Below are 11929 nucleotides of genomic sequence, written 5' to 3'. Positions count from 1 at the left end.
AGCGTTTCAGAAGAAATAAGCCAAGAAATTGCAGACGCCCACAAACTCCAATACAGGTGCCCAAAATGTCCTCTAACCGACTCCAGTATGGACCCCATGGCCCCATTGTGCTCGCTGGACATTTAGCCCCCCAAGGGCACCCTCAGGCTTTTCCTTATTTTGGCCCAACTGCTGGACTCGACCTGGTGTTAAAAAAGCATATTCCAACGGTCTCCTCAAAAAGAACGCAAAATATAAGTCACATCAAAAGCGATGCATCTCCTAATATAATACACGTATATACACAAATTATTTTTTTTCAGATCCACTGTATTTAGTGCCATGTTACCTGTTTTCTCAAAATTATATTTTCAGAGTCATGAATGGGGAATCAAGGTACGGAGGGAGATTAATAATCATTGTATGCCCATCTGTATTGCTACTAACCCAACCCTCCACAAAGCATGGATGCGCAGAAGATATCATGGAGCCTGGCACCTGGCTTGGTGGCCATCTATAAAACTGTGTTCTTCTCACTACAAAATGCCTCTGCTCTATGTCTCTGCTGTCATGGCACCTAGTTGTGATTCAGTTTAAGTCCAAATGACAGAAAGCACCGGAGGCATTTAAAACATAATCCCAATCTCCTGTTAAGCCTATCCTCTCTGGGTCTTGGTCATTTCCTGTGCTTTTTCAGAAGCCAGAATCGATCCCTTCATGCTCGGCCTACTAGACAGAACATACCTGGAAAGTAAAGTGAGGGCGGACATCACACTTATGGAACGTTCAGAGCAACTCATTTTTGCTCTAAAAAGGCTGCAAAGTTATCTATTTCTGAATCTGATCTCACAGCTCCTACTTCCAATCTGTCACCTTACCAGAGCTCTTTGGACTTCCCCTCGGGAGGAATAAAGTTACAATTACAGAGATGCACTTACCTGATCTTGCTGGGTCTAACTCTTCTCTTAGAGCCCACACTTGCACCCAAAATCTCAGAAAGTCACAATGAGTGATAGAAGTTTGCTCTGGGTAAATGTCTCTACCCTCTGTTACTGGACTGCTTGACTGCTCAAATATATAGGAATGGTCTTGTAAATCAAAACAAAAGAGAGGCAGATCCTTACAGGAACCACTAAACACATCAAAGACCTGGGAGATAAAGCAGGTCTCTATTTTCCAAAACTGATTAACTTAAAGGGTGTTGTTTTGTTTCTTAACATCACCTACTGAAACAGAAAGTTACCTTGGTGGGTGACATAATCTTAGGGAAACAGTCAAAGGTAGTTCATCCAGCTCTCAGGAAAACAAATGCACCGGGGCAAGATGGATTAAATTTTCCTTTGTGGTAACCACAAATTTCCTTCGAAACAGGAGTCAGTCACTGGTAGCTCATGGCAAACTCTTTCCTTTTACTCACAGCACATTTCAATACTTTGAAAAATAACAAAACAATAATTCTTCCTGGAAAGAACATGGGATCACTAACTGAAAAGGTGGAAATCACAGGGAGAAGAATCAGTTTGAAAGTCTTAAAATTAGTTAAGGATTAGATAATATTAATAGCACTTAGAAATGAATCATATAAGAAAAAAAATACCAAGATGCTCAAAGTGATTTGTCTTCCAGCATGGACATTAATGATGACATTTCATGTCTTCTATGTAGTTTTCAGAATTTTTCACATTTTCTACATTAAGCAGAATGTTGTAATAGAAAGTCAATTAATATTGATATTTTTCAAAATAAACTAGTAAGTACAAATTTGAGCTACATGCAATGATATGATAGCTGGTCCTTAAAAGTCTAAACGAAGAATGAAACAGCATCCTTTAGGAGCATGTGACACAGCTCATATTCCAATCTGCAGCGGCAGCATCCGAATGGATTGAAAACCTCATGTTGGCAGCATTATCTGGGCGCTCTATAAAATAAATGAAGCAGACATCATCCCTGCCCTTCGCAGTTTACATATCATTGCAAATGATGACATAGTCCGAGACAGTTAAGATGCACATTAAATGGGTAAATGATACTAAATAAATAAGTTAAAACATTCACAATTTCTGCCAAAGAAAAAGGTGTTCTTTAAATAAACATGTTACTCATTAAAGGTTTGACTTTTTCAAAAACATATAACAACCCTCAATGAATCCATCACTGTATCATCAATAGGCCTATTTCTAGAGTCAAATTATTATCATATGTGTTTTACAGAAAACTGAACTAGACTTGGAATAAAGGAGTTTTTTCAGCCCTTCAGTCTGGGCCCAGCATAATCAGAGCCGGGGTATGGAGGACAGAGAGTTTGCTGGGTCTAGAGCCAGCCAATGAGCGGTGAGCTGCCGCCTTGAGCTGGGTTCCTGAAGAAAGCTGTTCAGCCCTTTTAGATTAGACCTGAACCATACGAACTTGTGTCTGAAATGTCACAAGATAAAGAGAGGTGACAAAAGGAGGCCAAGAGTACCTTTCTTCTACAATCCCTAACTCCCTTATAATGCAGTTAGGGCATTAGGCTAACCACGCCCCATCCCCCCACCACCCCCACCCCCGGCCGTCAGCATCACCCTGAGGATATGGACAATGTACAGTCACTGGGCACCTACTGCGTACCAGGCTCCATGGAATCTGCTCTGCTCTTACATATGTTATCTCTAAATCTTACAACAATTCCACAACTCAATGATTATTTTCTTTTTCTACTGGGAGAAATGGAGGCTCAGTTATTCTATCATCTGCTTTCGATGATACGGGTGATGGCAGATAGGTTTGTTTCTTCCCTATAACCAGCGGCAGCCGATTGAAAAGCACTGTCCAGGACACTGTGTTAAAAAGGCCTCTGAATCCTTTCCCACTGTAGAGGGCAGTGGCCTGTCATCTTCAGCAGAAAGGAGAGCGGTGTACAGATGCCAGTCCTTGCACTGGGCCACCCGCCTCTCTGTAGGCAGAGCAAGAGGCTGCTGAGTGAGTCAAAGGCTCCTTGAAGCTCTGATGCCTATAGAATATCTTGTCACCATAGTCTGTCCATCTCCCACTTTCCCTTCCATCTCCATTGACATTTCTCCCATTAAAGTCACTGTCTTGCAATAACAAACAAAGATGTGGGCAATGTCACCAAGCACAGGCCCCGGAGAATCATCTCTCGTCTTCTTCCATTATCATCTTCATATAGATTCATTGTCACTTTGGAGGGTGAGTCGCAAGACACAGGTTCACTAGGGGTAAAGAAAGGAAAGAAGGGCATGGGTAAGCTTTCCCCTTGAGGTCTGACAGAGCATGACAATGAAGGCAGAATGAGCTCAGTGCCAGTGCCTCAAAGAGATGATGGACAACGGAGGCCCGGCCCAGGGAGGGCAGCCCCGGCTGCAGGGCCTGGCAGCGCACACTGTGTGCAGGAGACGGAGATGGTGCCAGAGCCTGGAACACCCCTCCTGGCTCAGCCACACTGATTCTCAGTGGTGCACCTTCCTTTGTGACTGCCTTGGGAGACTCACTTCTCTCAGCCTCCGTTTCCTCATCTCTAACATGATGGATTTGACCCTAGGATCACAAGGCCCTTCTTAGCACCAGAATGTAAATGTCTGTAAACTATTTTATGAACATAAAGAGGTAAGGGAAAGCCAGATGGAGAGCCCAAAGGTTCATATTATAATAAAGCCATCCTGATTTGTGTTCAAATCTTAACTCTGACACTTGAAAGATATTCATGCTCCCGTATGTTTTTCCCCGTTGCCTTCTCAAAATATACAATGCTCTGTCCAAGGGTCAAATTAATCAGCAGTATGACTCCTGTGGATGAATTAAAAAACCACAAATGAAGCTATGTGTCTCAAGGAAGTAATAAAATTAATGACTTTCTGGTAACAGATACAAGAAAGGTCAGCCTTGGATTTTACAAAGTTGTATGGTGCTTGTAATATCCCTTATTGACAGGAGGGAAAGTTCTGGGATTACAAATGAAGATGAATACTGAAGTCTTGAAAGAAATTAATTTTATCACGAAGTTATTTCTTCCTTTTGAAGCACTGGGTGTTTGTGGGACAGCTCCTCATTTTGACTTAAAGAGATAACATTTGCCCTAGATGATAGTACTGTTGCTATGGTGACATTTTTTTTTTTTACAAGACTAAAAATAATGAATCTTGTGTCTGATTTACTGGGACAAGTCAAGCCTTTCTCTACAACTGTCTGAAAGAAGTATCTGTCAATTGTCACAGATTTATTTCGGATTAAGGGCACATGGTTTAGGTCCTGAAGTGGAATGTTTTTATTTCCGCCTGACTCTTCCACTTTTGAGTGTCATAGCTTTGCAGGGCATGGCAGGCACATGCCTAATAGAGAGGAACAGAGAGGAGCTTAATGAGTCACAAAGAAGCATTCTTTATTTCAAGTATATCCTGTATTCTTATTGGAATGAGTTCACAAAGCTGCTCGGTCCCTAAATCCTTCATTTATAATTCCCCAGGCAAGGCCAAGGTTGTTGTTAGCTAAGCTACGAAGCAACAGCACCTCGTTTGTTAGTTATTGGCTTTGTTCTAGAAAACTACCCCTAGGATTATGGCCCCAGAGTGCGTGCCTGCGTCCGCGTGTGCCCCTGCTTGTGCCTGAGTGAAGGAGCAAGGGGTGGGTGATGAGGGGTGGGGGGCGGTGAAGAAGAGAGCTGAGCTACTCTCCAGAGTATTCAATAGCTAACCTAACACATATCTATTAAGCAAATGCTGTGTGCCAGGTTTTGTCTAACACTGGAGTCACTAGATTCATTAAAAAAAAATAAAAAGATGATATAAGGAAGCATGGGGGTAGAATAGCTAACTACTGGCAGTAATGATAGATTTCTTCTTCTCTTTCTTTGTCTCTTCTTTCTTTCTTCTTTTTGTCCTTACATATTTTATTGAGTGTTACCATATGTCAGATACATGCTAAGCACACATGAAGCCAATATGAACAGAGCTAAAGAACCTGCCCTCAAAGAGTCCATAGCCTAGCAAGGAGGATAAATACACCAACATGCATATGACCCAGAAATTGCACCCTTAGGCATTTCTCCCTAGGAATTGGAAATGCATGTTTGCATGAGAACCTGTACACAAATGTTCATAGCAGCCTTATTTATAATAGCTCCAAACTGGAAGCAACTCACGTGTCCCCCAATGGGTGAATGGATCAACCCACTGTGGCACACCCTTAACATGGAATACTGCTGGGCAGGAAAAAGGAATGAACACACACCAACTTGGATGAATCTCCGGAGAATCACGCTGAGCGAAAAAAACCAATCCCAAAAAGTTATATTCTGTATTATCCCATTTATATAAATTCTTGAAACTACAAAATGATAGAAATGGAGAACAGACTAGTGGTGCCTGGGGATATGGAGCACAGGGGGTAGGAAACAGGCGTGGTGATACAGGGGCAATATGAAGGATTTTTGTGATGAGGGAAATGTTCTGTCCCTGGACTGCGGTGGTAGATACGTGAACAAAACATGTCACAAGATTGTAGAGAAGTAAAATACACACACAAGAATATAAGTAAAACTGGGTAGTTATAAACAAGGTGGTTGGTTATAGCAATGTCAATACACTGGTTGTGATAGTGTGTTAGAGTTTTAAAATATAAAAAAAAATTGAGGGAAACAAGATAAGAGTAATGCGGATGTCTCTGCATTGTATCTTACAATTGTATATGAATCTACAATTATCTCAAAGTAGAAAGTTTGATTAAAAAATAAATCAATATTTTATTTTGGCGGTGGGAGACATGGGTAAAGGTGATCAAAAGGTTCAGACTCATAATTATAAGATAAGTAAATCCAAGGGCTATAACCCTCAGCATGGTGACTACAGGTAACACTGCATAGTATATCTTTAAAAGTTAATAGAATAAATCTTAAAAGTTCTCAACATACACACACACAAAAAAAAACTTGTAACTATGCATGGTGATGGAGGTTGATTAGATTTAATCTGGTAATCATTTTACAATATATACCTATAACAAATCATTACATTGGACACCTAAAACTAATACAATATGGTATGTCAATTTTATCTCAATTTTAAATAATAAATAATTACTATATATTAAGAAAAACAAGATCAAAAAGTTTTTTAAGCATTACTGTTAAGAAACTAAATTAAAACAACTAGAAGCTTAAAAATAAATCAATCAACATAACACTAGATGGAGAAATGCTATGATAAAATGGAGGTAGGATGCTCTGAGAACTTAGACTACAGGGTGTTGTCCAGAGAGACTTCCTAGAGACCTGACTTCCTTGAGTTGGGAGAGAATTTGTTCCAGGCAGAGGAATCCACACATTGACTCTACCATTGGAATTCAGAGGAGAATCTTAGTCTTGTTCAACTCTGTCTCCCCAATGCCTCGAATACTGCGTGGCTCACAACTAATTATCAATGGATAAAGACATGGAAGAGAGTGTGGTGAGTCTGGAAAACTACAAGGAGTCACCATGGTTGTGCACAGAGCATGTTCAAAAGGAGAGGCAGAGATGAGGATGGTTACACCAGATGAGCTGTGGGGCAGGTGCTATGAAGGAGTCAATCTTTATTCTAACATCAAGTAGGAGCCAAGTTCGTGTGTTTGAAAGACCTGTGGACATGGTAAGGAGACAGGCTGGAGCAAAGACACCAGCTGGGGAGGTGGCTGTGGTGATTCATGTGAGCACTTTGCTTTCCACCTCAGATCTTGGGAGCCCTTCAAGGTAAGTCTGATTTCCAAAACAGAAGTGCCCGGTAAAAATTAAATTCAAGCCACATAGGAAATTTTCTATTTTCTAGCAGCCACATTAAGAAAATAGAAGGAGCCCTGGACAAGTGGCTCAGTTGATTGGAGTGTCGTCCTGACACCAAAATGTTGTAGGTTTGATTCCCAGTCAGGGCACATGCCTAGGTTGGGCATTTGATCCCCCATTGGGGTGCATATAAGAAGCAACTGATTGATGTTTCTTTCTCTCTCTCTCCCTCTCTTTCTCTCTCTTTCTCTCTCTCTCTTTCTCACCCTCTCTCTCTCAAATCAATAAACATTTCCTCGGGTGAGGATTAGAAAAATAAAGAAAGTAGAAGGAAACACATGAGATTAATTTTAATAATTAACCCAGTGTGATAAGTGCTAGAAATAAAATAGATTATATTTAACCAAACATTATGAAAATGTTTATATTTCAACAACTAATCAATTTAAAACATTTTTAATAAAAGTATTTTATACTCTTTTTACTTTCTTTTCTTAGACTAAGTCTTTGTACCTGCTCTGTATTGATAACATCATTGACAACACATCTCAGTTCAAATCAGCCAAACTTCAAGTGCTCAAGAGCTGCAGGTGGTGGCTCCCATGTTAGACGGTTCAGGTCTAGTGCACAGATAGTACCATGCAGTGGAAATGAGTAATTATTTGAATTCCTCTAGCCCTTTTTCATGTGGCATGCTTATTAATCCTCACCACAACATCCTATGAAGTATTACTTCCTACCCTTTCTGCTGAGGGAACTGAGACGCAAGAAGTTAAACAAAGTGACTAATCAGTGATGGAGTTAGGATTCAAAGTCCCTGATTGGTTGATATTTATACTGCCTTCAGCTGCTATAGCCACTTATTCTCTTGCTCTGAGAAACCTTGGCTACAGGGAAGGGATCGTTCGATCACCCCTGCAGAAATTTCTGAGCCTTTGCCAGCTGAGCCCACACGGCTGATGCATGTGAAGTTTCAAAGATCCAAGCAGCCCTGAGGCCATAAAAGAATTTGGTGGGGGGCGGGGGAGAATTTGTCAAAATCCATATTTATCCAGAACCCCATTTCTGATCTGCTGAGCCTAAGTCCATTATCTGAAAGTCTCAGTGTTTGGAAATGTGCGGTTTGCCTGACTGAATCACAGCTTCTTACCTCCTGTCACTGAAGGGCCTGCACCAAAATAACTTATGAGAAGAAATTTCCCCAAAGCCGTGATGGCCTTGACATTTACTGAACAATGGAGCCAGGATAGTAATCAGGGCCAGAGGAGGGAAGCTAATAGAATCAAGGAGATGGAGAGATTTCACAATAGAGGATAGGCTGATCTAAGACCCATTTCCCTGTGCAGCCGTGGCCTCTGGGGCCTGGGCGTCTCTTGGAGTCCAGAGTCTCTCCGAACCACCGACCCACCTCTGCAAAATGCTGGCCGAGGATGGGAGGTGTAGTCTGAGACTTCAGAGCTGAGTAAAGTAAAAGTCTCAAACCCATGATTCTGAGTTAACAACCCATGGAGAGAACGCAAACTAGGCCCAGAACATAGAGCTCAAACAGGCTGAGTATTACTATATGAACGGGTAATGGATTTCCTCCCCATCTACATGACCTCTTTATTCGGATGCCACAGAAAGAACCCAGTGTTATTATGTCCCGACCAAAGTTCATTATCTTTCTCTCCAGGCTCTTTCCCACCCCCTCCACCTGGCATTCTCCATCTCTAAACAAAACCCCTGAAGTTCATTCTAGGCACCTCCCTGTCCCGCTCCCCCTCTACATACACAATTCTGTCAAGCCTGCCTCCCAAACACATTGTGACTCAGTTTCCTAATTCAGAACCCTTGCAGACCCTTCTTACTGATATCTCTGACTCCTTCCTCTCTGTTCACTGTAGCAAAAAGCTCCTTTGTAAATGTCAGTCTCATCTTGATTTGTATATTCTAGTTGACACTCTTCACTGCTCTCCATGCACTAGGGATAACATACAAAGACCCTAACAAAGCACTCTCCTAAGCCCTGCAGCCTCTCTTCCTGCCTCTCCCTATTGTCTCTCCAAGCTCAGGACTTGTAGGTTAGACCAAGCAATATTCTCTCTCCCATTGGGTCTTCACAGTGGCCCTTTCCTCTCCCCAACATCTACCTCTGCTTCACCCCCTACGCATCCTTTAAGACTTGGCTAAGCTACTGCATCCTTCAAGAAACTTTCTCTGATCCTCTGAGTCTGAGGTGGGTGTCCAGGACATGTGCTTTCATCATCCTCTTGGCTCCCTATCACAGCTCCTTTCATGTGGCATGATCATCGACAGTTCATTTGTCTCCAGCCACCACCAGATGTCAGCTCCAAGGTGCTGCGCTGTGATTTCCCGTTCACCCTTGGCTCCCCAATGCCTGCACGTGGTAGGCAATAAACACATGAGTGACTAAATGACTAAATGATGGTAGAGAACAACAAATATGACTTATTTCCATTTCCCCCCCACAACTCAAAACTTTGTCAGTTTCCATTAAAGTTTGGCAAATAGATCCAGAAGAGCAAATGGTCAATTCAATAAGACTTGCTTTCCCATAGCTAAATGAAAACTCAGTGGGTCCATGGAGAGATCATCATGAAATGCCTCAAGCTTCAAGGCAGTGCGGTATGGGGCCCACACAGGGGGGTGTGGACTAACCCGGGGGGCAACGACCCTGGAGACATCGGGCCTAGGGCGCAGGTCAGTGCCCACTTCCCCATTATCTTCCTTTCCGTCACAGAACACTAAACCTGATGGTTTCCTCCCCCTGCCCATTTGAACAGATTCCTCCATGTGAGTGGTCAGGCAGGGCACACATGTGCGTCTTGGCACATAGGTGTGTTTGGGTTTTATGACTAACTCCAATTACTTGGAGGAGGGAAAAACATTTTCCCTCTTTGCAGCTTGAAATATCTCATCAAAGAAATGTGGAGAGTGTGGAAATTAGATTTGACTAGAAGACAGCTATTCACTTCGATCACTGCTGTTAGTCTGTAGCTCTCTTTGGAAAAAGGAGTTTGGGCTTTTCTGCCAGCCTGATGGGTAATGACATAATTTTAATAATCCTCTCCCCTCAGGGTCAAAAGCAAAGAAGGAAACTTCATAATGAAATTACTGTGCCTCAAAGATGCAATCACTGGGTTCATCCTTTTTTCATTGTTCATGTCCAGGACTCTGGAAACAAGATGCACGTTTCAGGCCTGCCTAACACTGTGGTTGATGCTCTGCTTTCTTTTTTGTTAACAACAATTACTTATTTTGCTCAAAATTCTGCAATTTAGACAAAGATCAGGAGGGATGGTCATTTCTGACCCATGTGACATCAACTATGTCAGCTCAACTTGGGGACTGGAGGGTGTACTTCAGGTTGGCAAGATAATTCTGGCTGTCAGCTGACTTTAGATAGAGAGGAAGGGAGAAAGAGACATCGATTTGTTGTTCCACGTATCTGTGCATTTTACCAATTGATTCCTGCATGTGCTCTGATGGGGATCAAACCTGCAACCTTGGCGTATCAGGACAATGCTCTAACCCACTGAGCTAGACTTCTCCACAGGTTTCTTGGACTTCCTCCCAACATTGTGGCTTGGTTAAAGAGTGAGCATCTGAGACAGAAAGTAGAAGATACTAGTTTATTTTTTTCCATGGCCCCCCCCCCATTCACAGTACAGATCAGGCCAAGGGCCTGGGCTGAGGTGTATATGGGGTGGGTTTACTCTGCCTCCTCCTTCTGTACAGTCAGCAGAAGAACACAGCCTGTGGTAAGTACCAAAGGGCAGATGCTCTGCTTTCTGAACTGCATTGAAGACCCAGGAGGCCTACAGCAGACCGAGCCAAGGGCAGGAAGCTTAGAAGCACTGTCAGAACACACACGCACACACACTCAATTCAACTCTGTTCATCACATAAAATTATTATTCTAATTTCTCAATTTAAACAATTATAAGATACAAGATCCTTTTATTTTTAGACACCAATCTAATTCTCTCCTCCCAATGCTATGACCAGGACTGGTTGGGGGAAAGGGTGTTTGTCTCCCGTTTTCAATTTTCTGGAGCTGGCAAAAGGGGAAAGCCTGGGTGGACACTCAGGCCTCTCTCTATTCCACATTCCTGCCCTGACTCTTCTCTGATTGACTGATGACATTGATAAATAACATGGTGACTCAACATCTTGGAAGGTTAGAGTTCAGGTAGCTTTATCAGTTAGGATGATTTGGGCTGCAAATAACAAGTGCAAACCACTAAAGGCAGCATAAACGTACTTGTGCTTAAGCACCAGGGAGTCCAGAGTCAGGGGATGGGCATTGGTAGGGCTCTGCGAGTGTCACCAAGGGCTCAGGTCCTTCCCATTTTTCTGGCTGCTGTCCTCAGCATGTTGGCATGAGTCCCTTCATGACCTGCCCCAACTCCAAGTGTAGTGTCCTTAGCAACAGTGCTCAAAGCAGAGGGCGGGGGTGGGGGGAGAGATTTTAGGAGAGGAAAGTATCTTGTCATAAGCATTTCTCTTTTAAGAGAGGAAAGGTCTTACAGGAGTTTCCTACCAATTTCCTCTTCATCACACTGGCCCAAATCAGGCCACGTGCCCCCGCCCTACCTGTAAGGAAGGCTTGGAATGGGCATTCTTGGCACTTGCAGCCTCTACACTGGAAGAGCAGCTCTGCTGGAGAGGGAAAAGGGGAAACCCACAGGGCAGAGAGCCACCACTGCCTGTCAAGTGCGTTGGTTCAACTCACAGCAAAGGCTATTTGACTATATATCGAACTGTGCTCTCTAATTTAATTTCATTCGGCAAGAAAACCAATATTTTTACCTCCTCTTGTCAGATTCCTGAATCTTACTTTTCTATTAGTTCCCAGCTCTGAGCAAGGAAAGAGTGATGATTACTTATCAACCCCAGACATTAACAATTACCACCAGGAGCACTGTTGACTGTAGGAAAAGCTATCACCACCACCCCCTTGGGCCTCAGTTTCTTTATCTGGAAAGCTAGGAGGTTGTTATGAGAGCATCCCCAAAGCCTCCTTCCGGCCCTGACAGCCTGTGGTTCTATGACATTCAAATGTCTCAAACCAGTGAATCAAATCACGGTAGCCAAACAAATGCTATAAAAGGAAGAAATTCAACTCACATAGACTCACATTGGCCCTGGGAAATCAAAACTGATATATGATGAAACAATGATGAACTCCGATGC

At 42.7% G+C, this 11929-nt stretch overlaps 1 non-coding gene across 1 annotated transcript; it reads right to left on the bottom strand.

Moving 5' to 3' along the window:
• Nucleotides 1-10375: 10375 nt before the first annotated feature.
• LOC129066134 (small nucleolar RNA SNORA51) lies at nt 10376-10511 on the bottom strand. The gene has a single exon (XR_008528664.1). It is a non-coding gene; the product is annotated as a small nucleolar RNA SNORA51 (small nucleolar RNA).
• Nucleotides 10512-11929: the final 1418 nt, after the last annotated feature.

Source organism: Pteronotus mesoamericanus, unplaced genomic scaffold (genome assembly GCF_021234165.1).
Source record: "Pteronotus mesoamericanus isolate MK-2021 breed Mesoamerican mustached bat unplaced genomic scaffold, CSHL_Meso_final contig_182, whole genome shotgun sequence".
Lineage (NCBI taxonomy): Eukaryota > Metazoa > Chordata > Mammalia > Chiroptera > Mormoopidae > Pteronotus > Pteronotus mesoamericanus.
Note: the sequence above shows the minus strand (reverse complement) of the source record. Positions and strands in the feature narration are given on the sequence as shown.